At 40.3% G+C, this 26,822-nt stretch overlaps 2 non-coding genes across 2 annotated transcripts; both read right to left on the bottom strand.

Moving 5' to 3' along the window:
* Positions 1–13,612: 13,612 nt before the first annotated feature.
* LOC141620093 (small nucleolar RNA R71) lies at positions 13,613–13,719 on the bottom strand. The gene has a single exon (XR_012531883.1). It is a non-coding gene; the product is annotated as a small nucleolar RNA R71 (small nucleolar RNA).
* Positions 13,720–17,315: 3,596 nt separating this feature from the next.
* Positions 17,316–17,422, bottom strand: LOC141619298 (small nucleolar RNA R71). The gene has a single exon (XR_012531657.1). It is a non-coding gene; the product is annotated as a small nucleolar RNA R71 (small nucleolar RNA).
* Between the last annotated feature and the right edge of the window lie 9,400 nt (positions 17,423–26,822).

The raw sequence follows: 26,822 nt of genomic DNA on the forward strand, positions 1-26,822 counted from the left end.
GCGTATTTTACTCGAAAGCCAAATCCCAGAAGCTGATTGGAAGAGGGATAGATATGAACAACTCATCCTCCTGGATGAACGAAGGTTGCGTGCATTACATAATGTGCAAACATATCAAGCGCGTATCAAACGAGCCTTCAACAAAAGGGTTAAGCCAAGGAATATAAAAGAAGGAGACTTGGTCCTCAAATTAATTAGAACTCTTTTACCTGTCGATCCACGAGGAAAATTCAAACCCAATTGGGCCGGACCATTTCTAGTCAAGTCCATACTTCCAGGGGGTGCGGTTAGGATCACAGACTTAGATGGGAATGAATTTGCCAACCCGACAAACCTCGACCAACTGAAACGTTACTATGCCTATAATAGGGGCAAAACAAAATGCGCCTCGCGTAACCTCTCGTGTCGCTCTTGTGGCACGAAATAAACGGCCCCTGGCCAAGCTGAAATAAGCTAATGTCATCTTGCTCTTGTATTTTGACAATTTCTCATCCTCATATCATCAAATAAATTGAATTGCACTTTAGGAGTAAGTAAAAAGGTCATGCTTATTTTCTAGTTCGCCACAAGCTCTTGCTTAGAACAATTATTCTTTTACATTTACTTGAACTACGCGCAAGGGTTTGATTCATTTTTTAAAATGAATACGTAGGCAATCCTTTACAGGATACAACCCATTAATTATTTTAAATGTAAATAGAAGGATATTTGCGAATGCATTTGGAATTCGACAAGAATAATAATAGAAAATCATAACGGTTTCATAACCAATCAACCTCTTTTATTTCATTTCTTAAATAATAATATGCCACATAATATAAAAAATGTAGGCTAGGATTCTAAAAACCCCCATCTTCTTATTACAATGATAATAATAATAATAAATAATTATAAAGACTCAGGCTATTCTTCCATTTTCCCTTTGCCTTTGTCATTTCTATCATATTTCTTGTCCCGACCTCGAGCCGGACGCTCTTGCGCCACTTCCGACCTAATCACCAACGGTCTCTCTCGTGGTCTAGCCTTGCCATTCTTGTCAACCACCATCTCGACGGCAGGAGAAGTCTTCGGTTTCTTCGAAGGGTGAACAACTCGAAACCCGGCTTCTTCCTCTCCCTCGGTCAGATGCTTCTCTTTCTCCTTTTCTACCTCACGAACCTTGTAGTCAACAGGTTCGCGTTTCCTCAGTCTCTCGCGCTCCTCCGGAGTAGTAGCTTTCCTCCACCACAGATAGGAATCCGACACCCATAGAGCACTAACAGAAGAATTCAAGAACCAAATATTTCTTTGAGCCCATTTGATGGCCCATTCTCTTCGACTCTCAGTAGTAAGCACCACGGTAGTCTGCGGGACAGTGTCAAGCTTCAGAATCGTCTGCTTCAATCCAACCTGCCTCATCAACCTCTATGGAAAGATGCATATCATAAACTCCAAGCCAAGGATGCGCACGGACCGGGTAGGATCCAAGGATGATACTCCAGTGACAGATTTAAGATGCCACCATGGTACGATCCATCTGATCTGGGGATCGTCTTCACTCTTCAATTTGTTTTCCCAATAATTGCAGACTCGAGTGAAGTCCACCATGTAGAGCCTGGTCCTCATTGCAACTGAGCGAGCATGATAAGCAGGAACATTAACTGGGGGCTCGATCAATCGAAGACGCTCCATAAGCCAAACCTACCAAAAGCAGGAATTAGAAAAAAAAAAAAAATAAAAATAAAAGAAAATAAAGAAAAGAAAAAAAAAAGAGAAAAAATTCTTTTACCTGCAAAATAATGGGACTTCCCAGATAAGAAAGGTCACGGTTGGCTTTCCTGTTATCTAACCCCAACAGGATCTCTCCTAAGCACAGGCAAGCTGGGCTCCTACGCAGCTCCATTTGCTCAATCAAGCTCAAGTAACGAGGGTCGCCTCTCAAATCCTCATCAACATGCCCTTGAAGGACATATATATGTAGTAGGCAAAACCCGAATGCCCTTCGCCTGGCAACATAAGAGATAGTGGGATCTGCCCTATTGATGAATCGATCGATGAAGTCCAACATTCGCACTCCCTTGGAGGTCACAAGATGGTCAACATCAGCTCTTGCCAACCCAAGCAAATCTCTAAACTTGTTCTTATATCCTTGAGAAGTAGAGGGTATAGCAGGCAAATGTTCCGGGTCCCAACCACCAATCGCAGCAATTTCTTCGGGAAATGGGCAAATGTCGCCTCCAGGGAAGGCAAATACGTGATAATTCGGGTCTCAATAATCAAGACAAGCATCTAGGAACGGTTTGACCACCTTGATCAACTTCAAGCTCATGAGTGATCCAAAATTATAAGCACCCATATCGTGTTTCTCCACATTGGAGAACTCATTTGTCCACTCTTTTAGACCAATTTCGAGAGTATTCATGATGTATGCTTATTTTGAGAGCTCTATGTAATAAGACGAAGGAAAGACGGAAGAATTATGTGAATAAAACCTCCCCTCGACGTCTCTATTTATACTAAAATCTGTTTCCTAAAATCCGCCAGGACGGATGCACTGGGGAACAGGCGCAGCACCTGCTGCGCCTCTTCGAAGGGACGCAGCTCTTGTTGCGCCTCTTCCTCAGCCTTCTTTCTGTGATTTTCCGCGTTGGATCTTTCCTAATTCCTCAAATAATAATTTCCTATTCATACGGGTTATTATTTTGGTAAATCCGTCAAATTGCCATGTTTCGTGTTTCCTAATTCTACGGGCACGCATTTCGAGGCGATATCGACATTTTCGTCATCTTAGCACACTCATCCATTTCTCTTTTTATTTTCTTTTGGGGAATCATTTCACCAATTTAATTTATTCATTTTCAAACTTATACATTTCTTTTTACTTTTTTTTGGGGAATCATTTCACTCTCCCTCCACATTACATTTCAGACTTATATGTTTCTATTTTTTTTCTTTTTTTAGGGGGTAGCCCTCCCTACAGTCCGGTCATTTCCGGCAAATTTTTTGCATTTTTTTGCATTTCCGAGTCGTCTACCAATCTTGTTCAAATCTAACCTGCAGGTACAAACAAAGCAACCCAGCAGCAAGGGCACTCAGGCCATCATATATACAATCAAAAAGGGATATGTACACCAAACTGGGGGCTCGAGCCCCAAAACAAAGTCCGAATGTCCAAAATGTAGGTCCTAAAAATGTACAAGATGTACAAAATACAGCCGAAAACAAAAAACAACAAGCAAACTACTATTGGCCGCCGTCTAGCTCAGCAACTCTCACCTCGAGAGCAGCAACCTCGGCGTCACGAACCTCGAGCTCCCTCAGCAGGCGAGCTGTCTCCTCTCGGGACTGAGCAAGCTCTCGCTCCAGCTCACGCTCCCTCTGCAAGCAACAAGAATTGGCTCATGTCAATCATTTCAAACATAAGGAAAGTTAATAAATTCGAAAATGAAGTAAACGGAATGTTCATACCTGACGCCCTCCGCCGCCAACAAGTGCCTCGACGGCAGTAGCCCGCAGCCGGTTGGCTACCCTCCATAAAGCCACAAACCGGGATGGCGCGACCTGCATTTAAAAAGAAGAGATTCTTAAACGATTGGACAAACTCAAGTAAATGTGTTCTTATGCAAAATTATAAGAGTTAGGAGACTCACCCTCCGAATCAGATGCTGCCACTCGTCCAAGCCAGCATCTCTCACCGCCGCGTCAAAGTCGCGCAGCTCGGAGATCGTCGTCATCCCCGTCGCGTCGGTGTACTCAAGGGTCTCGGGGTACTCTGGGGGCTCGATGCCCGCCGCCTCGACCTCCTGCAAGGTTAAATGATTTCCATTAACCGATGATCATTCATCGTATTCTCAAAACGATCAAAAATAAGAGTAAAACACTTACCACGATCGACCAGTACGCCAGTCTCCCATAGAGAAACGCCGAGTAGTCCTCGCCTGGAAGAAGGAGGGCGTCACCGCCAATGCCAGCCAGGTCAGCATCCCTCTCAGCCTCAGAAGGCTCCCTAAACATCGTCCGAGGAGGATCGATGGGAACCGTCAAGACATCCCGAGAGCACTGACGAGCTGAACGCTCGCCCAAGTACCACACAGGACCCATCGACATCCTTAACATCAACCGGCTCGAGCTTCTAGGTCGAAGGACCTCAGCCACAAAGGGAGGAGCGCCAGCGTAGTCCGCCCAAGGCCTGGGCACCCACTAAGAAAAGCAAACGAAGGGTCATTCTTATGATCAGTACTAAAAGTAAAGAAGAAAGGCAAACAACGCAAGGTGAAGTACTCACGCCATCCAACTGAAGAGCGTTTACCTCCCGTTGACAGACGTCGTGGAAGGAACGCCGACTCCTCGTACGGCACATTACCCAATCCCTCACCACGGGATAGGCCCTCTCCACCGGCTCCGTCCTCTTGGGCGCGAGGCCCGGAAAATAGGAGTACACCCACGCCTGTAAAACAAGATAATCAACAACGATCTTTCGTGGTTCAATAAGAAAAGGAAATGATCTTTCATGAAATAAGATGAAGGTTCATACCTCCAACAACGATCCCGGGGCCAACGGCAGCAGGAGAAGTCCCCTTCTCCATCAACTCCGGACGAACAATGGCCCTCATAAAGCGAATGAGGACCGCAAAACCCACAGTGACCCAGTCCCAACGGCCTAGGTCACTCAGGTTAGAAAGAAAGGGAAGGAGCTTCGTCGATAGCCTCTCTCCCTTGTCTCCGAGGTAGATCGAAGACAGGAACCACCGGAGCCACAAACAGACTCTCTGCTCTGCAGTACAGGGAGGAGGAGCCGTCTCCCTCCCCTCGATCACCACCGAAGCTGGGGTCTTCTCCGCAAAATAGTCCCGGACGTAAGAACTAGGCACCAATCCAGGCACCGCAGCGGCCTTCGGCATCAAGTTCCACCATCAATCTCTTAGCCTCGGTACCGAGTATACCCTCATGGTGTCTCCTCGCGCGCCACCACCTCGATCCCCACACTAAGCAAACCGTAAATCATGTCGTAGTCCTCCAAAGTGACCTCCACCTCACCAAAAGGCATGTGAAATGTGGAGGTCGTGTCCCAAAACCGATCCAAGAAAGCTCGGACCAAGCTGAGGTTAGCCCGAAGCTTCCTCCTCGTGATATCCCTCCAAGCCTGCACCAAAGCACCGAACGCCCCCCGCTCGATGATGGCTCGCTCCTCAGCCGACAGCCTCTCGTAGCACCCCATCGTCGTTGTGTAGCGCGAGAACGATCTGATGTTCACGGCCTCCTATTTGGGATTCGAAACAAAAGCCATCTTTAGCTTTGAATGAAGAAGAAAAGGAGTAACAAGAAGGAATGAAAGAAGATGAATGAAGAGTGATGAATTTGATTTACCAAACTCTTCACCGTCCTGTAGGACAGGTGACTCTCTGCAGCCCAAAGTAGGTGCCTTCTGTCCCAGGTCTCAGCCGACGCAGGTGCTCCCCTCAGCTGGCGACCACCCCGTCCAACGTTGGCCCGTCTCGGGGCCTCCTCCTCCTCAACAACCTCCTCCTCAAGGACCTCGTCCTCAGCAGCCGTCACCGCGGCGGTAAAAGCCTGCTCTAACGCCTCCTCAAGCGAATGAGAAGGGTCAATAGCAGTGTCCACGTCCATGGGAGCCCTCCCTGACGTAGAAGCCTCATCACCTGCAAAATTAAAGTGAATTTAGGCCCCGTCAAGTGACGACAAGCCTTAATTAGGAGATTTTCGAGTTTTCGGAGCTCCGAAATCGTTCTTTTCTCGCCATCTTTGGTAATTTTCCCACAAACCTGACCGCTCATGTGGTAATTTGGGTCAAGTCAAGCTTAAGTTGAAGCCTAGTCATGGGTTTGAGTCGTAATTTCGACAGCATTTCGTTGTAACGGCGATTATGCCGAAGTGTCCTGAAAAAGCCGTCACAAATCAAAATTCCGAGATTATAGGAAGTTTACCCATCATACAAGGATTCCAAATATCAATTTTCGTCACAAATGGGCAATCCTTAGGCTATTTTCGAAGCGATTTATGGTTTAGTTGTGAAACCGTCTCAATTTCACTCAAATGCTCAAAACTCAACGAAAATTCGAAACAAATACATGGTTATGATCCTTATATTACCAATTAGCCATTTATAAATGTATGAAATATCGGTATACTTCCCTTAAAATTAAGGATTATAACGAAATTATAATTTATGAAAACTAGTCATAAATGAATTGCATAAACAAAATAGAATAGGGATGAAGAATCAACCTTCGGTCCTAGAAATAATGGCCTAAGAAGAATATCAAAATGATATTCGCCTATTAGTTGTACCCAAGATGTTCCGAGAAATGCCCCTCAAATTGCTAGAATGAGATCCCTAAATTCACTAATTAATTTAGGGTTTTTGTGTTTTTTTTTTATGAGAGAATGCTAGGTCAAAATTTAGGTTAAAAGGATTAGTAGAAAATGATCTCCCTCTCTCCCTATTATAACCGAAATATGGGAGAGGAATTAGGGAAGATATTTCTTCCTTTTTTTTTGGTTTTGACCACCGAAATAATAAGGAGGATTATCTCCTTATTTTTAGTTTTTCCACCTACCAAAATAAGGTGATTAAATCTTCTTATTTTTGGTAGTTTACAAAATGTATATAAAGTGTATAATTTATAAATTGTCATTTAGTTTATTCCGTACTAGTATAGATCCCGCGCGAATGCGCGGTATTTTAGATAGAAACATTAAAGAACATAATAATAAAACTGATATTTAACTTAATTTGAAATTTAATTGTAAATTTATTATTATTAATATTTTGTATTAATCGGTGGAAAAGCGAAAGTTCAGTATAATCCAGATGAAAGTCCAAGATATGATATAATAAAAGCCTAATTACAGATATGATATAATAAAACTCAATTACAGATATGATATAATAAAAGCCCAGTTATAGCCAAATTCATTTAGGCGGGAAAATTTTGGAGAACTCTTATTCTTTTAGTATAAGGGGGATTAATCAGTCTACACACAACAACTTGCAGTCGAGTTATTAATACCGGTCGGTAATAATTTATTATGACAATCTCATATAATATATACTTTAACTATAAATATTGCATATTTATAATTAGCTAATTAAATATAACCGATTACGTTTAATTACGAATTAACATCTTAATTCGTTCAAGCTAACATTATATACATTAATTAAATATAGCAGTTTATATTCAATTTACGAATTGACAGTTAATTCGTCTCAGCTAATATTATTTAATTAGATTAAATAATCGTCTCATCAACACATTGACTAGTTGTTTAGTCAAATACATGGACTAACCTTTTAGTCATATAAGGCATCAATGTGATTACATTTCCATAATCACATCTCTCAAACACAACCTTTAGGTGTGACTTTTAGGGACCAGTTGATCACCGCCATCAGTATGATAATAACGACAAACTTTCCAGCAAGTCAACCGTTATTAGGTAATCTTTAATCAACTGAAGTATACCCTTGTGAACCTATAAGAGATTTATAAATGTTATCACACTAATTGTGGAGGACACAAGCTCCAACAATAAAGTCAATTTTGCAAGGCAAAGCCCCAAATTTTCGACTAATTAGGGTTAAAAACCCTGATTTTGTCGGTCCAATTCGATCAATACAAAGATAAATGCAAGATTAATACACATACCTCGATTAGTCATGGCAAATGCGAGTTTTTGATCAAATTTTGATGGAAATTGGTTTGAATTTGAGAGAGAAATTAAGAATAGTGTTTCGAAATAATGAAACATAAACCCCTGTTTCATCGGGTTTTTATCTAGAAATGCCGCACTCAGGAAGAGACGCAGCAGGTGCTGCGCCTCTTCCAAGGGACGCGACTCTTGCTGCGCCTCTTCCTCAGTTTCCCTCCATGCGAATGTTCGAAGTTTCGTTATAAGTTCGTTATTTTGTGGGCCTATCTTTGGTGCGCCTCTTCCTCGATGTCATATCGCATATTTGGTCCGTCTGACATTTATTCTTCACCCGGATCCGTATTTCCAAGCCAGCAGCAAACTGTTGCCCTATTTTTGCCAAGACCTAGCTTGTCACAACGAGCGGTTCTTCTTTAACAGGTGTTTCGATACGCCTTTATTAGGTTCCACCAGCGAGAGTACACGAATAGACATTCCCACTCGAGGCATGGAGATCAGTTCCCGATTATGTTCCCCCAGCGAGAGTACACGGATAGACATTCCCTCTCGAGACATGGAGATCAGTTCCCGATTACGTTCCCCCAGCGAGAGTACATGGACAGACGTTCCCTCTCGAGATATGGAGATCAACATCGACCCCAAGCTCTTCCGAAGTTTGTTCGAAATCGACCACAAGCAGATTTCTCCCAGCAGTTCCTGACTACGTCCTGCTGCCTCCTCCCATATCGCGTTTTGTTCCCCTGGAGTTTCAAGGAGTCTCAGGTATGGTCTCTTCTAATGGCTGGCGAGCCTCCTTACGTAGTCTAATGGACTTTAAACGACTCTCCCCGATAGTCGACAGAATCTAAAATGTTCCCGACGACAGGTCCTTAGCTCAAATCCCTTGAGTCGCCTTGCGTCGCCATAGTCGTCTGGTTGTAATCTTCGATTGACCTGATGGCTATACTTTGACTTTCGCCTTGTCCAAGCCTCGGTCAAAGTGGGGGCTCTGTAGATACCTCATTTCTGCACCTCCCGCAAACCACCCGGTGATGATTGGGCCGCATGTTTGATATACGGAACGATTTGTGACAGTTCGTAAGTTTATCGTCAAGTGGTCACTCAAACATTTGTGTCTACCTCTTAATTGTCATCTACGTGCCGATACGGTCATTTTGGCAGTAATTAGAGTAAATTTGGAGTCCGGGTCAAAAAAACCGTCTTCATTTTCTAAAACCGAGTCAGGATGTTCTGGAATGTTCAGCCATATTTTCCAATCTTTTGATCTTTGATAAAATATCTCCCGTAATATTCACACAAAATATTAAGGAAACGAGATTAATCCGCTAATTCCATAATAGAAACGCGGAAATCTTTCTTCCGCAGGAGGAAACCATTGAGGAAAGGACGCAGCAACTGCTGCGCCTTTTCCAAGGGACGCAGTGCTTGCTGCGCCTCTTCCTCAGTCCATTTCTGCGTATTTTCCGTATCTTTTCGAGATTCATTTCCAAAGTTTCTCCGAAAACCCTATTTCTGTCGTGTGATTAGTATAAATAGAGACCTTCGGTCTCACATATTTCTCACGCGAGTGTCCGCCCTTCTCTTCTCCTTTTGCATTCTAGACCACGTTCTTACTTTTTGGCGTCTACGTGCTTGAACTTTCGACCACGTAAGCTCGGATCCTTCTGAGTACCAGCCTCGTTTTGCATGACCGGCCAATTTGACCAACTCCACATCAATCAATTTAATCAACTTTATTCGTTTTCCTCCTAGAGGGCAATTTCGTCTACATTCGAGTCGAGCATCACTAAAAGTTAACTTAGTTCATCTCTTTTCGTCAAAAATGTAAGTCTGAGGGTGTATAATCCTTTTTTTGTTTATTGTTCTTTATTATTGTAATCATTATTGTAATATTTATGTCGAAAATATGCTTAAAACCGATTTGTAAAACCTTGTTTTAAAACCCTTTTTACGGATTATCAGAAGACAACCGTCGAGAAAGGACGCAGCAACTGCTGCACCTCTTCGAAGGGACGCAGTACCTGCTGCGCCTCTTCGTGAGGCTCCCGCAGTTCCTGCTTCCTTTCTTCTTCCTTCGTCTTTTGTTCGTCCCTTTGTTTTGTTTCTTTTTCAATTGTTCATCGTTTCATTAACGTAATAATTTGAGTATAATAATTTTAACATGTAAATAAATCATTAATAATTGATCATCTTTCAAAATCCCGACTTAAATCCCTTATAATCCATATTTGCGGGTTTTCGTCATTAAAATCAATTCGGTTTTTTGAGATTCGATTTACACATATTGAGTCTCTGGAATTTAGCTTTGATATATTTTCTTGTTTTGTTTATCGTCACCATAATTAATTCGTCATTAATAATCTGTTTAACCTAATTAATTCAATTAATTTGACTAATTTGTATTTATTAATAATCTCATTAATCTTGTAAATAATTCGTCCTGTTTAGTTTTTATCCATGTTTTATCATTTTTAATGACCTCATTCACATGTAAATAATATGTTAATCACTTTCATCCGAGTCAAATAATATAATCAACCATTAAATTCACCAATGAACATTAACGAGATGCGGTTCCGGCTTCACAGCCAGAACTCAGCCCAGGAACAGACGCAGCGTCTGCTGCGCCTCTTCCAAAGGACGCAGCTCTGCTGCGCCTGTTCCGGGTTGATTTCTGTCCCTGAAATCCCGTTTCTGCCTTGACCTAGTTTAGCTCACGTATCTAATTAACTATTAATCGTATTATCACCTAATTTTTGTTCGTTTATTTATTTATTCTTTCTTTTCTAAAAACCATCCGTTTTAAATGTATTTTCGACATAAATCAATTAATCCAATGTAATTATTGTAGTTTTCTTTATTGTATTTATTATTGTATTTTTATTATTGCATTGCTTGTATGTTTTCACATGTAATCGATCCTAAATCCCGATTCGACTTAATTGTATGTTAAATTACGTGTTAACCGACTTAGTTAATTCTGTAGATACCTCATTTCTGCACCTCTCGCAAACCACCCGGTGATGATTGGGCCGCATGTTTGGTACGCGGAACGATTTGTGACAGTTCGTAAGTTTATCGTCAAGTGATTGCTCAAACACTAATGTCTACCTCTTAGTTGTCATCTACGCGCCGATACGGTCGTTTTGACAATAATTAGAGTACATTTGGAGTCCGGGCCTAAAACCGTCTCCATTTTCTGATAACCGTTAAATCCCGAGTCAGAATGTTCTGGAATGTTCCGGATATTTCTATTCCATATTTTATAAATATTTCACAATCTTTTATTCTTTGGTAAACAATTTCCCGTAATATTCATACAAAATATTAAGGAAAACCAAATTATCCCGTTATTCCATAACTTAAACACGGAAATCTTTCTTCCGCAGAGGAAACCATCAGGGAACAGACGCAGCAGTCTGCGCTCTCTTCCAAGAGACGCAGATGGCTAATCGCGCGCCTCTTCCCAGGCCCTTTTCTGCGTATTTTTCGTATCTTTTTCATATGTTTCCGAGATTCATTTCCAAAGTCTCTCCGAAAACCCTATTCCTTCACGTGATTAGTATAAATAGGAGCCTTCGTTCCTCATATTTCTCACGCGAGTGTCCGCCCTTCTCTTCTCCCTTTGCATTCTAGACCACGTTCTTACTTATTGGCGTCTACGTGCTTGAACATTCCACCACGTAAGCTCGGATCTTTCTGAGTACCAGCCTCGTTTGCATGACCGACCAATTTGACCAACTCCACAACTAATCAACTTAATTAATCTAATCGTTTTCCTCTTACGAGGGCACTTTCGTTACATTCGAGTCGAGCATCACTAATCGTTAACTTAGTTCATCTCGTTTCGTCAAACATGTAAGTCTGAGGGTGTAAATCTCTCTTTTATTTATTGTTCTTTACTTTTTGTATCATTAATGTAAGATTTACGTCGAAAGTACCTCTTAAAACCGATTTATAAAACCTCGTTTAAAACCCTTTTTACGGATTTCCAGAAGACAAACCGTCAAGAAAGGACGCAGCAACTGCTGCGCCTTTTCGAAAGAGCGCAGTGCCTGCTGCGCCTCTTCGTGGGGCTGCCGCAGTTCCTGCTTCCTTTCTTCTTCCTTCGTCCTCTGTAATTCGTCTTCTTCGTTTCTTTTCGTTAATTCTTTGATGTAATAACATAATCATCTCACATGTATATTATTCATCATCATTAACACGTATAATTCGTCATTAAATCCGACTTAAATCCCTTATAATCTCATATTTGCGGGTTTTTGTCATTAAACTCAATCCGGGTTGTAGAAATTCAATTCGTTCATATTGAGTTTCTGGAATTCGATCTTTGATATATTTTCATCTGTCTATAGTCATATTCATTGTTAATTTGTCATTAATTCATCATGTCTAACCTAATTAGTTCACTCATGTCACTAATCAATCTTTCACTCATGTAAATAATTCATCTTAATTCCGTCTCATCCATGTTTTATTGCTTTTATGACTCATTCGTATGTAATTAATGAATTAAATCACTTCCATCCGAGTAAATATATTTATCGACCCTTAAATTTACCAATTAATATTAACGATTTGTAGTTCCGGTTTCACAGCCAGAACTCACCCTTGGAACAGACGCAGCGTCTGCTGCGCCTCTTCCAAAGGGCGCGATCTCTTCGCGCTGTTCCAGTTGATTTACGCCTCAACTTCTTGCGCTGCCTTGACCTAGTTTAATTAGCTTACGTATAATTAAATATTATCCGTATTATCGCCTGCTGTTTTGTTCGTTAATTCCTTTATTCTTTTTTTTCCCAAATTATCCGTTTTAAAGGTATTTTCGACATAAATCGCTAAACCCATTGTAATTATTGTAATTTTTATTATTGTAATTTTCTTTTATTGTATTTATCATATTTCTTTGTATCATTTGTATGTTTTCACATGTAATTGAACTTAAATCCCGATTTTGACATCAATTGTATGCTAAATTACTTGTTCACCGACTTAGTATTAATTCTCACATGCTAGGATTAAAACTTGGATGTTGCATTGCATGCATATAATCGACGATATATCGAGTATAGACGATTTTTCCTAATCATTAGTAGAGGCCGCTATCGAGGCGGGCGGGATTAGGTGTTCGATCAAAAGAGCTTCCTAATACGTACCCTCACCCCGTACTCCAGATCTCTGTGAACATCCGTGTTCATTGGTATCCACGAGACTCATTCTAGACATAGAATGCTAAGGGTAACGAGTTCTTGGTGTTCATGTCACTACTTTGTGTCTTGACATGGCACGAGGTATTCGAACGGTTCCAATTTCCCATAAAAATTCGTGGCGACTCTACAAATGCAAACGCTTGTTTCCCAAGCCCAAGCGCCCCCGTGGCCCCATGTCCACAAATTCTCACATGCTAGGATTAATTTATTGGATGTTGCATTGTATGCATATAATCGACAATATATCGAGTATAGATAACTTCCCTAATCATTAGTAGAGGCCGCTATCGAGGCGGGCGGGATTAGGTGTTCGATCAAAAGAGCTTCCTAATACGTACCCTCACCCCTTACTCCAGATCTCTGTGAACATCCGTGTTCATTGGCATCCACGAGAGTCATTCTAGACATAGAATGCTAAGGGTAACGAGTCCTTAATGTCTATGTCAATACTTTGTGTCTTGACATGACGCGATGTATTCGAACGGTTTCCAATTTTCCACAATAAATTGGTGGCGACTCCACAAATGCAAACGCTTGTTCCTAAGCGCCCCCGTGGGCCCGCGTCCACAGATGCAATCTCTCAAATCGGGGTAACTCAAGACCAAATTCGATGGGTGTTGTTTCATTTTTCCTTGATCGGAGTCGCAAAGCAATGGTTAAAGAGCCTAGACAAGGCTACTCTTGGAATTGATCCATGGAAGAAGTTAGCACTTGCCTTCTACAAGAAGTTCTATCCTCCGGAGAAGACTAACATGTTGAGAGCCCAAATCACCGGGTTCAAGCAAAGAGATGAAGAGTCTCTATATGAGGCTTGGGAGAGATTCAAGGATACATGTCGCTCTTGTCCTCATCATGGACTAAGCGAGTGGTTCCTCGTCCAACAATTTTGGAATGGCTTATATGAAGACTCAAGAAACGTGCTTAACATAGGCTTTAATGGGAGATTCACCGAGGTTGATGACAACCAAACATGGGCTAAAATCGAACAAATGGCAGTTCATAACTCCCAATATAGTAGGCCAAGAAAAACCACTAGTGGAGGGAGGCATGAGGTTGACTCTGTCACACAATTAAGTGCCCATATTGACACCATAAACTTAAAATTTGAGAAAGCCATGGCCAAGATTGATGAAGCTTCTAAATCACCCAAACAACATGTCAATGCTATGGTGGCAACATCTTCAATCCCAAATGGAGTGTGTGAGAGTTGTGGAACCTTGGGACATGATCAACACGAATTTAGAGGAACAAATAAACAAGTAAATGCTTTCCAAGCATACAAGAATGGCACCCCTTATTCCAACTATTACAATGAGAATACCAAATTCCACCCAAACCTCTCATATAAGAGCCAAAATGTCCAAAATGTCCAAAACCCTCAACCCACATACACACCACCTCCAATGAGAAATCCTACTCAAAGACCATACTACAATCAACCCAATGACCAAGCTCTTGATGTTCAAAAAGTGGTCCTCCAAATGCAAAAGAGCCAACAAGATTTCTTTGCTCAAATGCAAAGAGATAGCCAAACCAAATACACTACCATCAATAATATCCTTGCTCACACCAAAATGTTATAGACTCAATTGTCTCAATTGGCCTCTTCTAGTTCCCAAAGACAAAAAGGACAATTACCTCCTCAAGGTAATCCTCCTACAATACATGACACCATCAATGCCATCCACTTGAGGAGTGGTACAAGGGACCAAAGATGCCAATTGAAGAGAATATTGTTGAGGAGAATGTCAAGCAAAGTGATGTGATTGAACCATTGAGGAGAAATCCTAAGATGGTAGTGACAAATACCAATGACTCATCAAAGAAGAAAAATGAAGAGAAGGCCAAAGAAGTTCGGAAAGAGCCTACTGTGATTAGACTTCCATTCACAAGCCGCCAAGCCAAGCCCAAGCTTGATGAGCAACTTGGAAAGTTCGTGGAGATTGTGAAGAAATTAGAGGTTTCTATACCATTCATGGAGCTAATCAACCATGTTCTGGCCTATGCAAAATACATGAAAGATATCCTTACCAAGAAGAAGTCCATAAGGAAGTTGGAAACTATTGCCTTCACAAAGATAAGTAGTGCAATTCTTCAAGGGAATTCCTCACCTAAGCTCAAGGATTCGGGAAACTTCTCCATTCCATGTACCATTGGTGATACCACCAACAAGGCACTATGTGATTGATATGTTCATTTTATATATACTTTTATCCCTCATTTTAGCTCGGTTTCTATTGTTAATCGTACTTTAATTAGTATGTTGTGAGCTAATCTTGTGTTCTAGGTGTATTGTTTGCATTTGTTACCTTTTGTAGGAATCTAAGAATTTAGAGGCTTTTTCCTATCACATTAGCATACACAAAGTTCACTAAGCTAAGTGGAAACAAGATGGACCAAGCATGACAATGAAACGTATTTCCAACCCCAGGCAAGTGTGTGTGAGAAATGCAAAATGATCCTACAAAGAGCCCAATAAGAAGTCCAAAAATTATGTGGAAAATATCAAAGCTTAGGATGCTCATTTGGATGATCTTAGAACGATTTATGAAGCATTAACCGGGTGCATTAAGCCTCATTTATCGCAAACATTGGATTCCTTCAAGCATTAAACAAGAATTTAAGCCAAAGTAACCGGATAACCACGACCCCGATCAGGGCCGCCCAACCCCGATCGGGGCCACATGCTCCTTGATTATTTACGTTTCTTCTTCCTCTCCTTTAAATAGGAGAGGCATTCCAAGGCTTAGGGCATCCAATTTTACGTCTCATTTTACTTTACAATAAGCCTTAAGCACTATATTTCTCTCATTAGTTTTCTCATTAGTTTTCTCATTAGTTTTCTCATTAGTTTTCAATATTGTTAAGCATTTGGTTCTTAAACATTTGGTTCTTAATACATTTTCAAGCATTTGGTTATATATTGTTCTTCCATACAAGTTCATCTCCTTAAGGTATTTCTATATAGTTTACATTTTTATATATCTATTTAGTTTATATTAGTTTATAATAAAGCACTCTAGTTAGATTACTTTAGTTTAATTTCTTTTACATGTTAAATCATTTAGTTCATATAAATCACTCAATCATGTTTACCATTTCTCTTTATATAGTTTATAATTTACACCTTAATATGAGTAGCTAAATCTCTTATTCTAAGGGCTAGAGGAGCCATGCATAAATCAAATATGTAACATGATAAAATAGGTTAATAATAATATTGTTCATATTGCTTATATCACATGTTTGCACCATAATGTTTAATCTTTGTTTAAGGCCTTACTCATAGATTAAGTTTGTTCATTCATTCTATAAGTCGAGAGGTACGAAATTGAATTAGACTAAGCATGTGTAGTAGGACGACCTAGTCATGGACGAGAGTTTCTCTAGGACCCGGTCTATGGTTAATACTAATGCCGTACGGTGGGTATCTGTAAGCCTAAGCAATTGGCAATGTTATTAGTACCGAGTTTATCATGATCATATATTTACCTTTGCATGTGTGACCCGAACCCCTTAGACTCCTCTTTATTTATATAATTTACATCCTAGTCTTTGTTAATCATTAAACAAACCAAACCAAACAAAAAACGAAATCGACCTTGATAAGAATCTAACCATAGCATTTCACAACCGTAATTCCCATTTCCTTGTGTTCGACCCTTATTGCTACATTAATTTGTGTCTAAGGAAATTATCTTTGCATAGGTACGCGATAAGCCTATCAAATTTTGGCGCCGTTGCCGGGGAAACGGTTTTATTACGTTTTGAATTGTCGATTTTTTTCGTGTTTTCTTTTGTCTTGGGGAACACTTGTTCCTTGAGACCATTACTTATCATTTCTCTAGAAATTGTTGTCTTATGCCCAGATCCTCATGCAAGGGAGAATTGCTTTCACCGGATTCCGATCCCGAGAGAACCTTTAGGAGAAGACGACGTTTTTGGAAGGAAGTGAAAGAGGCCTCTTCTCCCGTACAAGCCGAAAGTGGTAGAAAGTCTAACTTAGACGATCTAGAAGCCCTTGAAGAGGAGGAGGTTTCAAGTTCATCATCTCCACCACCACCACCATCTACTACCAAAAAGATGGTGAAACTTTCCGATCACTCAAAGCCCACCGCGACCATGCTTCCGGCCGGTATCACAACCACTCAAATCACCGCGCCGGACTTCGAGATCAAACCGGCTTTCATTAGCCTTGTGGAGAGGAAGCGATTTGGGGGAAGTCCTTTGGAGGATCCCAATTTGCATGTGCAAAACGTTTGTGACTATTGCTCCATGATCCGTCAAACGGGTGTCACTCAAGCCCAAATTAGGGAAATACTTTTCCCTTTATCTTTGAAGGACAAGGTCAAGCTTTGGATCAATAGCCTTGACCGCACCGCCATGGGAATCACCAATTGGGAGACTTTGGCTCTAGCCTTCTATCAAAAGTTTTTTCCACCGGAGAAAACTCAAACTTTGAGGAGCCAAATCACCGGATTCCGTCAACAAGCTCTTGAGAGCTTATATGAGGCTTGGGAGAGGTACAAAGAGCTTCAAAGACAATGCCCACATCATGGGCTAGATGATTGGTTTCTAGCAATAACATTCTACAATGGATGTTGTGCCGAGTCCCGAAGGATTCTTGATTCCGCCAACAATGGGCGGTTTGATCAAATTGACACCAACCTTGCTCATGCCACGATCGAATCTATGGCGGTTCATGATGCACAATATGTCAATTCCGAGTTATGCCATCCAAAGGTAAAGAAGAATCCTCCAACAACTCCGTTTTGCTAGCTCAAATTGCCTTGCTCCGACAACAATTGGCGGAAAGAGATACTAAAAATTCCCTTCAACAACTCAATGTCGTGTCTTCAACAAGCCAAATCGTTGTGTGTGATGGTTGCGGAGGTGTGGGTCATTATGCCGCTCATTGTCGAGCTCCTATCGAAGAGGTAAATGCTTTTCAAGCTTTTAGACAAAGTTCATATCCACCGGGTACATTTTCGAACACTTATAATCCAAATACAAAATTTCATCCGAACTTGTCTTACACTAGCAACAATGTGTTTAACCCTCAACCCCCACCACAACAAAATGCCTATGTTCATCAACAACAAAAGTATATCCCTCCACCGGGTTATCAAAATCAACAAAGGCCCCCACAAAACAATTACCAACAAAATCCACCACAAAATGCCCAACAAAACAATCAAGGAGTTGGTAAGCTCGAGGGCATGATAGTCCAAATGCAAAGGGAATTATTGGCTCAAATTCAAAAGAATGATCAAGCTCATAGTACCGCGGTCAAGATGTTGGAACAACAAGTGGCTCAACTAGCCGCTTCTAATTCTCAAAGGAAGAACGGTCAACTACCTCCCCAAGGTGAGCAACCACACGAGACCGTAAATTCTATCTCCTTGAGAAGTGGTACAAGCTATGATGGGCCATTCATGACTTTGGATGAAGAAGTGGATGTTAAAGAGGCCAAGCTTGGGGGAGATGACAAAAAGAAGGCTAGTGAAGAGCCTCTTGTTAAGGATTGTGTGTCATTTCCTCACCGGTTGTTGATGCTAAAAAGGAAGAGCAAGCTTGATGCCAAATTTGTTGAGCACCCTATGCCTAAGGAAAGTGATGAGGTAATTGTTGAAGAAGTCTCTCCTAATGCTAAGGAGAGTGATGCCGCTTCAAAGAAGGTGAGTGTTCCCAATGAGAAAGAGAAAGTAAAAGATGTGGAGGATGCTCCTCCCGAGGAAGTTGTTCAAGTACCATTTCCCCATCGTCTAGCAAAACACAAGGAGGAAGGTAAGTTCGGTAAGTTTTTAGAAGTTTGTAAGAATTTACAAGTCACCGTCCCATTTTTAGAATTGCTTACCCAAGTCCCCTCCTACGCAAAGTTTATGAAGGAGATTCTCTCAAAGAAGCGATCCTTCAATGAGGTTGAGGCATTTCTTTCACCGAAGAGTGTAGTGCACTCTTACAAAATAAGTCTCCCCCGAAACTTAAGGACCCTGGTAGCTATTCTATTCCTTGCACTATAGGCACATATACCATTGATAAGGCCATTTGCGACCTAGGTGCTAGTGTGAGTGTCATGCCTTACTTCCTTTGTGAAAAACTTAACATGGGTGCTTTAAAATGCACAAGTACAACATTGCAAATGGCGGACCGTTCTTTAAAGCAACCCTTAGGTGTCTTAGAAGATGTACCCGTCAAAGTTGGTAAGTTTTTCATACCCGTTGACTTCCTCATCCTTGATATGGCCGAGGGCTCACAAATCCCAATTATATTGGGTAGGCCATTTTTACGCACCACGGGTGCGCTAATTGATGTGAAAAATGGGAGGTTGACGTTGGAAGTGGGTGATGACCGGGTTTCCTTTAGCTAAAACAACACCATTAGAAGCCCAATGTTACAAGAGTCTTGTTATTTATTTAGCACTGTGGACTCTTCTTATGCCTCTACTACGCTTGGATCCTCACTAACGGATCCGTTGGAGGACGATATGGGTGTTGTTTGCTTTGTAGGTGACGATGCTAAGGGCGCTATTGCTAAAAGTGGAAAAAAGAAGAAAGGAAAATTTTATTTGAAGAATTTCAAATGGTTGAGGAATGCAAAGATAGCTATGAAATGGAGCTTGGTTGGTGGCAAGCTCAATGACAAAACTTGAATCAAATAGCTTCTTACGTCGTGCGGGACGTTAAACCAGCGCGCGCTTCTTGGGAGGCAACCCAAGTTTTTTATTTGTTTTTATTTGTTTTTGTTTATTTTTGTTTTTATTTTCTGCAATTTATTGTTTTTCGTAGATTAGTAATAAATTGCTCGACTTGACGATGTTTCTTTTTGTGATTTTTAAGTGAAAATGAAGGAAGGAGAATTAGAAGAGAATCTGGCACGCTTCCCCATGCAAGAACCCCGTTCGGGGACGTGGTTTTCAAGAAACGGGACGGAATAAGGAAGCAAGTCAAAAAGCCGAAGAGGAGGTCAACCCGATCGGGGTTGGTGGCCCCGATCGGGGTCGTGGTTTTCTACTTCCCTGCGTTTTATTTGGACGGGTGAAAAAAAAAATATATATCACTTTGCAGAAACCCGACGATATCTCTCCTCCTTCCTTCTATCATATTTTCTCCTCCTCTTCACGTAAATCACAACGAAACATCGTTTTCCCCCGGATACATGCTAGCTTGGGGGAGGCTCGCAAGTCGAGTAAGTTTTTTTTTTTTTTTTTTTGCTTTTTAGTTTAGGTCTTGCAACCCATTAAACATAACCTCTAGTCCTTCTTGTTTTGTGCTTTGAGCCATTTTTATGGTTTGATTGGGTAATTTGAATTGTTATCACATTGAAGACAATGTGATGTTTAGCTTGGGGGGATATTGCATTTGCATATAGTGTAGTTTGCATTGCATATAGTGTAGTTTGCATATAGTGTAGAAATTTTGAAAATTTTTGAGAGAAATTTTTGCTTTGTGCTTACTTGTAGCCTACTTTCCTCTTTGCTTATCCTAATAATGGCTTATTGCTAATGATTTATTCTTTAATGATGGGATATTAGCTACATGGTGATGTCTTCACATAGTAGGTGGGAGATGGAGAATGAACCGAATAGGCTTGATCTTGACTAATGGCAAGCTACAAAATGGTAAGGTAGAGCCTCTTTTGACCGATGCATCCATATCCGGTCTCTCTTAGGTGAGTGTAGGTGTCTCCTTATAATGTGTGTTTCATCAAAACGCACAAGTATGGTTCTCATGTCATCTCTTGGTAAGCATGCATTCATTTGTTATAGCATTTATGGAGCCATTCACATGACATATTTGCCTTCTTGACCCCTTCATAAACATTCTCCTAGCTACATTATAATTTGCCTACCCTTATTGAGCTAGTAGCTTTGTTTTGTTTTGTTTTGTTTGGGTGCTCAATTGGGATTTGTTTACAAATTGTGTAAATCATGTGAGCTTGGTCTTAATGCTCAAGAAAGAAAGAAAGAAAGAAAAAGAAAAGAAAAGAAGGAAAAAATGGAAAAAGTTGAAGTGATGAAAAAAATGAGAATGAAAAGATGAAAAAATGAAGAAAGAAGAAGAAATGAAAAAGCATGGAAATGAAAAAAGAAGTATGTATTGAAATGAAAGAAGAGAAGAAGAAGAAAGATGTGAGAAATTCTCATACATTATTCATATTTTTGGAGAGTTTTCTTATGGTTAAATTGCAAAATTGGGTTAGAATTGGGATTGAGCATCCTTGCATTTGATTGTTACTAGCTTGACATTAGCTCCACAATCCATAATTCATTTGTTCCCCCTTCTTACCCATTACATATTACCTTCTTCCCACTCATTTTGGCTTCTTTATCATGCTTGCATTTGATTTTTTTTGCTTACTAGTTTTGATTGACTACCATATTAGATTGCGGGCACATTGTTATAAGTCGAGGATAGTTGAGTGTTCATTCACAAAATTGTCCTTCCACAAATAAAAGAGTTTGAGTGCACCGCGAGAGTCCATTAGTCAAAAGATCATGCAAGAGCTTAAAGGTTCACTCAAAGTTTTCTATGCTACGCCGTCGTGTAAATCTCATCCATGTTTTGCTTTATTCCTTGCCCATGTTGTTTCGGGTTTTTAAATCATTATGCTTAGCTTGTTTGGATATTGCAATTGATGGGATTTGGTTTCTTGCTTGGGGACAAGCAAGGGTTTAGATTGGGGGAGTTTGATATGTTCATTTTATATATACTTTATCCCTCATTTTAGCTCGGTTTCTATTGTTTATCGTACTTTAATTAGTATGTTGTGAACTAATCTTGTGTTCTAGGTGTATTGTTTGCATTTGTTACCTTTTGTAGGAATCTAAGCATTTAAGAGGCTTTTTCCTATCACATTAGCATACACCAAGTTCACTAAGCTAAGTGGAAACAAGATGGACCAAGCATGACAATGAAAGGTATTTCCAAGCCCAAGCAAGTGTGTGTGAAAAATGCAAAATGATCCTACAAAGAGCCCAGTAAGAAGTCCAAAAATTATGTGGAAAATATCAAAACTTAGGATGCTCATTTGGATGCTCTTAGAAGGATTTATGAAGCATTAACCGGGGGCATTAAGGATCATTTATCGCAAACATTGGATTCCTTCAAGCATTTAACAAGAATTTAAGCCAAAGTACCCGGATAACCACGACCCCGATCGGGGCCGCCCAACCCCGATCGGGGCCACATGCTCCTTGATTATTTACGTTTCTTCTTCCTCTCCTATAAATAGGAGAGGCATTCCAAGGCTTAGGGCATCCAATTTTATGTCTCATTTTACTTTACAATAAGCCTTAAGCACTATATTTCTCTTATTAGTTTTCTCATTAGTTTTCAATATTGTTAAGCATTTGGTTCTTAAACATTTGGTTCTTAATATATTTTCAAGCATTTGGTTATATATTGTTCTTCCATACAAGTTCATCTCCTTAAGGTATTTCTATATAGTTTACATTTTTATATATCTATTTAGTTTATATTAGTTTATAATAAAGAACTCTAATTATATTACTTTAGTTTAATTTCTTTTACATGTTAAATCATTTAGTTCATATAAATCACTCAATCATGTTTACCATCTCTTTATATAGTTTATAATTTACACCTTAATATGAGTAGCTAAATCTCTTAGTCTAAGGGCTAGGGGAGCCATGCATAAATCAAATATGTAACATGATAAAATAGGTTAATAATAATATTGTTCATATTGCTTCTATCACATGTTTGCACCATAATGTTTAATCTTTGTTTAAGGCCTTACTCATAGATTAAGTTTGTTCATTCATTCTATAACTCGAGAGGCACGGAATTGAATTAGACTAAGCATGTGTAGTAGGACGACCTAGTCATGGACGAGAGTTTCTCTAGGACCCGGTCTATGGTTAATACTAATGCCGTACGGTGGGTATCTGTAAGCCTAAGCAATTGGCAATGTTATTAGTACCGAGTTTATCATGATCATATATTTACCTTTGCATGTGTGACCCGAACCCCTTAGACTCCTCTTTATTTATATAATTTACATCCTAGTCTTTGTTAATCATTAAACAAACCAAACCAAACAAAAAACGAAATCGACCTTGATAAGAATCTAACCATAGCATTTCACAACCGTAATTCTCATTTCCTTGTGTTCGACCCTTATTGCTACATTAATTTGTGTCTAAGGAAATTATCTTTGCATAGGTACGCGATAAGCCTATCAAATTTTGGCGCCGTGACAAGTATAGATGGAGGCCTCATTGGCCATGATAACAAGGAAGGAGAGTTGCTCTTGTCAACTCATGATCCACCCAACATAGGGGAAAAAGCAAATGAAGTGTATGGTCTATGGGACAATGAATTTGAGGGATTGATTAATCCCTACATTGGGAATGCTATGCCTTTGGACCAAGGCTTGATAGATCCTTGTCAACACTTTGAATCGGATTACAACAATGAAGACAACAATGTGCAAGGGTCTATGCAAGACCTTTATCATGAAAATGAACAAGCCTTTGACTACTTCTACAAGGTGTTGAGCAACATCAACAACGCCTTGGCTTTACCCCCTTGACACCTCTCAAAACAAGGAGAGTTTGGTGGAGTCCTCCCTAAACCACCACTTGTAAATATTCTAACCCTTTAACTTGCATTTCTTTTAACTTGTACTTTTTAAATTTTTGCACTGCACTTTATATGCTTTGTTGATTAACTTGTGTAACAAGAGAACAAGTGAGGGAGGGATTTCAATGTTTGTTGAATGTGCAGTGTTTGATGATCAAGTGTGGGGAAGCGTATGCCTAGGCTAACAAAGCCTTTGTAATGCTACCCGAGAAGAAATGACAAAGAAAAGAAGAAAAATTGATGCGGGAAGAAGATCCCCATGGGCAGACCTGAGCTCGTGGGGACTGGGAGAAGAGGCACGGATGAAGATTTGCACTGGAGAGAAATCTACCCGAGCTGACAGCAGCTCGAGCGTCCCTCAGCTCAGGTCGCTTGACCTCAACTCAAGTCGTGGGTCCTGAAAGTGCTTCCAATTGTTAAATTTGCACTGGACAGAAATCTACCCGTCCCAAGCTCGAGAGGAGCGTCCCTTCCAAAAATCCGCTCGTCTCGTCTTCAGGACGCCCGTCCCCAGAGCCAATCAGATTCTTATTTTTCCACTGACTGGAAATCCGCCCGAGCTCCTCCCAGGTCGCCCGTCCCTACCTACTACATGAACAAAAACACGGGACTCACCCTTCATTCTTCATTTCATTTCCCTTCTTCAAACTAAACACAATAATTTCCCTCACTTCAACCTTCAATCCCCTCATCCAAAAACACCAATTTCTCACCCAAATTCACCACAATCAAATCCAAACTTGCTCAATTCAAAAACAAATCACTCCCTTATCAACAATAAGACCATTCAAACATCAATTTCTTCACAAAATCAATCAAATTCTCTAGGGTTAGGAGGAAATCCGAAATTCCCAAATTGATTGAGCATTCAATTGAAATTAGAAGAATAAAGGAGCATTCAAGCATAAACTTGGTTTGTTGATACTACTTTGAAAGGAGAATAGCCATGACAAGGACTAAAGGAGGCAACAAAGACACCAACTTTATCCAAGAGACAACAAGCTCTTGCATCAAAGGCATTGGTCTTGGTTCAACAAAGGGAGCAAGCCCCATCAACCGTCAATGCTATCGAGGAAGCTACTACTTCTATCCCGGAGGTGGAACAATTGAAAAATTATCTGGAGGTAACTTTCATTTCCGATAAGCATAGGCTTGCATTTGAATCCCTAGCCAAGAAAAAAAGATTTTAGCTACTAAATTTGTATGTCAAGATGTTTTGGGTAAATTGGGTGTTCTTGAGCAAATAAAGGCATTCTTCGAGTCTATGGGGTTATCCACCCTCTTTAAAATGAATGAGTTAACATACCCCTCTTTGACATTGGAATTCATTAGTTCCTTGAGGGAGTATAGAATTGAGACTCGAGATTATGTCGAATTACGCCTCGAAAACAAGAGTAGAACAATGCATAAAAATGATTTCGATAAAGTGTTTGGGCTTAAGGACGATAACCGATTCATTAAGAAGCCTTTGTAGTTTGATGCCAAACCCCTTTGGCAAGCCATCTCCGATTGTGAGTTTACTACTTTCAAGGAGTGTCATGCCTTGTACATTCATCATCCGGGTATTAGATATTGGCACAAGTTTGTGGCTAACACTTTGATTGCTAGAAAAGAAGCCAATCATTTGACGGAATTAGACTTTGTCTACCTTGAGTCCTTTTTTAATGTTGGTGGGAAGTCCAAAAATGAGTACAATATTCTTCAACTATTTATCAAGAGATAGTTGGAAATTGAAAATGGGAAAGATGGCGCGACTTTCATTGTTAATGGAGGCTTGGTGACAAGATTAGCAAAACACTTTAACCCGGAATTCAACAAAGACAACACTTACAAATCGGTTAAAGGAAACCACCTTCTTAATATGAGCAATTTTATCCACAAATTTCAATGGGTCAAGCATGATAACTTAGACCATACATACGAGTGGCTCATCAAGGATGTCAATCCCATTGTCTTGCCAAGCAAGATTTATCGCATCTCCACCCACCGAACAAATTACCTTATTACCGTTTCTGAAAGAACTAAGAGCATCACCAAGCAACAACAAAATCCAAGTGAAGAGCCCTCCTCCTCCATTGTTACACCACCATATCCCTTTGCCTACCAAAAGTTCACACCGAGTGGTACTAATGTTGTGGCGGGCAATGACTATTTGACACAATTAATGCAACATATGCATAAGGAAGCATACAATGATCGGGTGAATGCCTACTACGCCCAATATCCACCCCTTTATCATCTTGCTAGGCAAGGACTCCTTGATCATTCAAGTTCTTTGCCAAATTGGGTGGATAGGAAAGTGTTTTTTCCTAATGCTTATCAAGATGAAGAAATGGATGATCAGGAAACAAGGAGAGAGGAGGATGTTGATGATGAGAGCGGGGAAGGTAGTGGGTCTTGCCATGATGATGATGATGATGAATAGCAAAGTTCTAGTTCTAGTGAAGAAGATGTTGGTGAAACCTCCGGTTCCAGGGAGTTAGATGATGATGATGTCGGGATGAGCGACAATTTATGGTTGACAAAGCACAAAGGTGGACATCACAAATGCGGGGTTGATGACTTATGCTAGTATTGACCTATTCTATTGTGAGTCTCCCACCCCTTCTTTTGCTTTGTTTTTATCTCATGTTTCTATAACTTGTATATTTTTAACTTGCATAATTTAGAGAGTCATTTCGGGCTCTTTGGTAGTTATGAGTTTTGAGTCCTAGCACCATTCAAAGGACTCACACCTCGGCAACATTGAGGTGTCTATATTTTTGCTCCCACAACAACGAATCCAAAATGACAAATTTTATTCATGCATTGCATTTCATGCTTTGTGAATGAACTTCCTCCTTTTTCCACTAAAAATAGTGTTTTGTCCGGTTTGGGGAAGTTCACTCATAGGGAATGCGAGTTAATCTAAATTAGCTCTCCGAACATTAGAAATCATGCATCATGTGGTTTAGTTTAGTTTGCATCACTTGTATATATTTATCACATGTAAATATTTCACATATAGTTGGCATCTAGTATAGAATCATACATTATTCATATCATTTATTTGCATAATTCCCTATTGTTTTGTCCATTGGGGACAATGTCTATCCTAAGTGTGGGGATGTGGAATTCTAACACTATCTAACTCAAAAATTCAAAAAAATGATAAAAAAATTTAAAAATCCAAAAACATGTTCTTCCCTTTTGTAGTGTAGAAATGTATATTTTTTATATATTTGTTTATTTGTGTTCACTACTATCACTTGAGATCGACTACGCCACGTTCGAGGCATGAGGAATATGAAGACCGCATGGTATGATATTTCCAAATATCCCTTTTCTTCTTGTATGTTAATGACAATGTGGCTTC

Source organism: Silene latifolia, chromosome 1 (genome assembly GCF_048544455.1).
Source record: "Silene latifolia isolate original U9 population chromosome 1, ASM4854445v1, whole genome shotgun sequence".
NCBI classification, from domain to species: Eukaryota; Viridiplantae; Streptophyta; class Magnoliopsida; order Caryophyllales; family Caryophyllaceae; genus Silene; species Silene latifolia.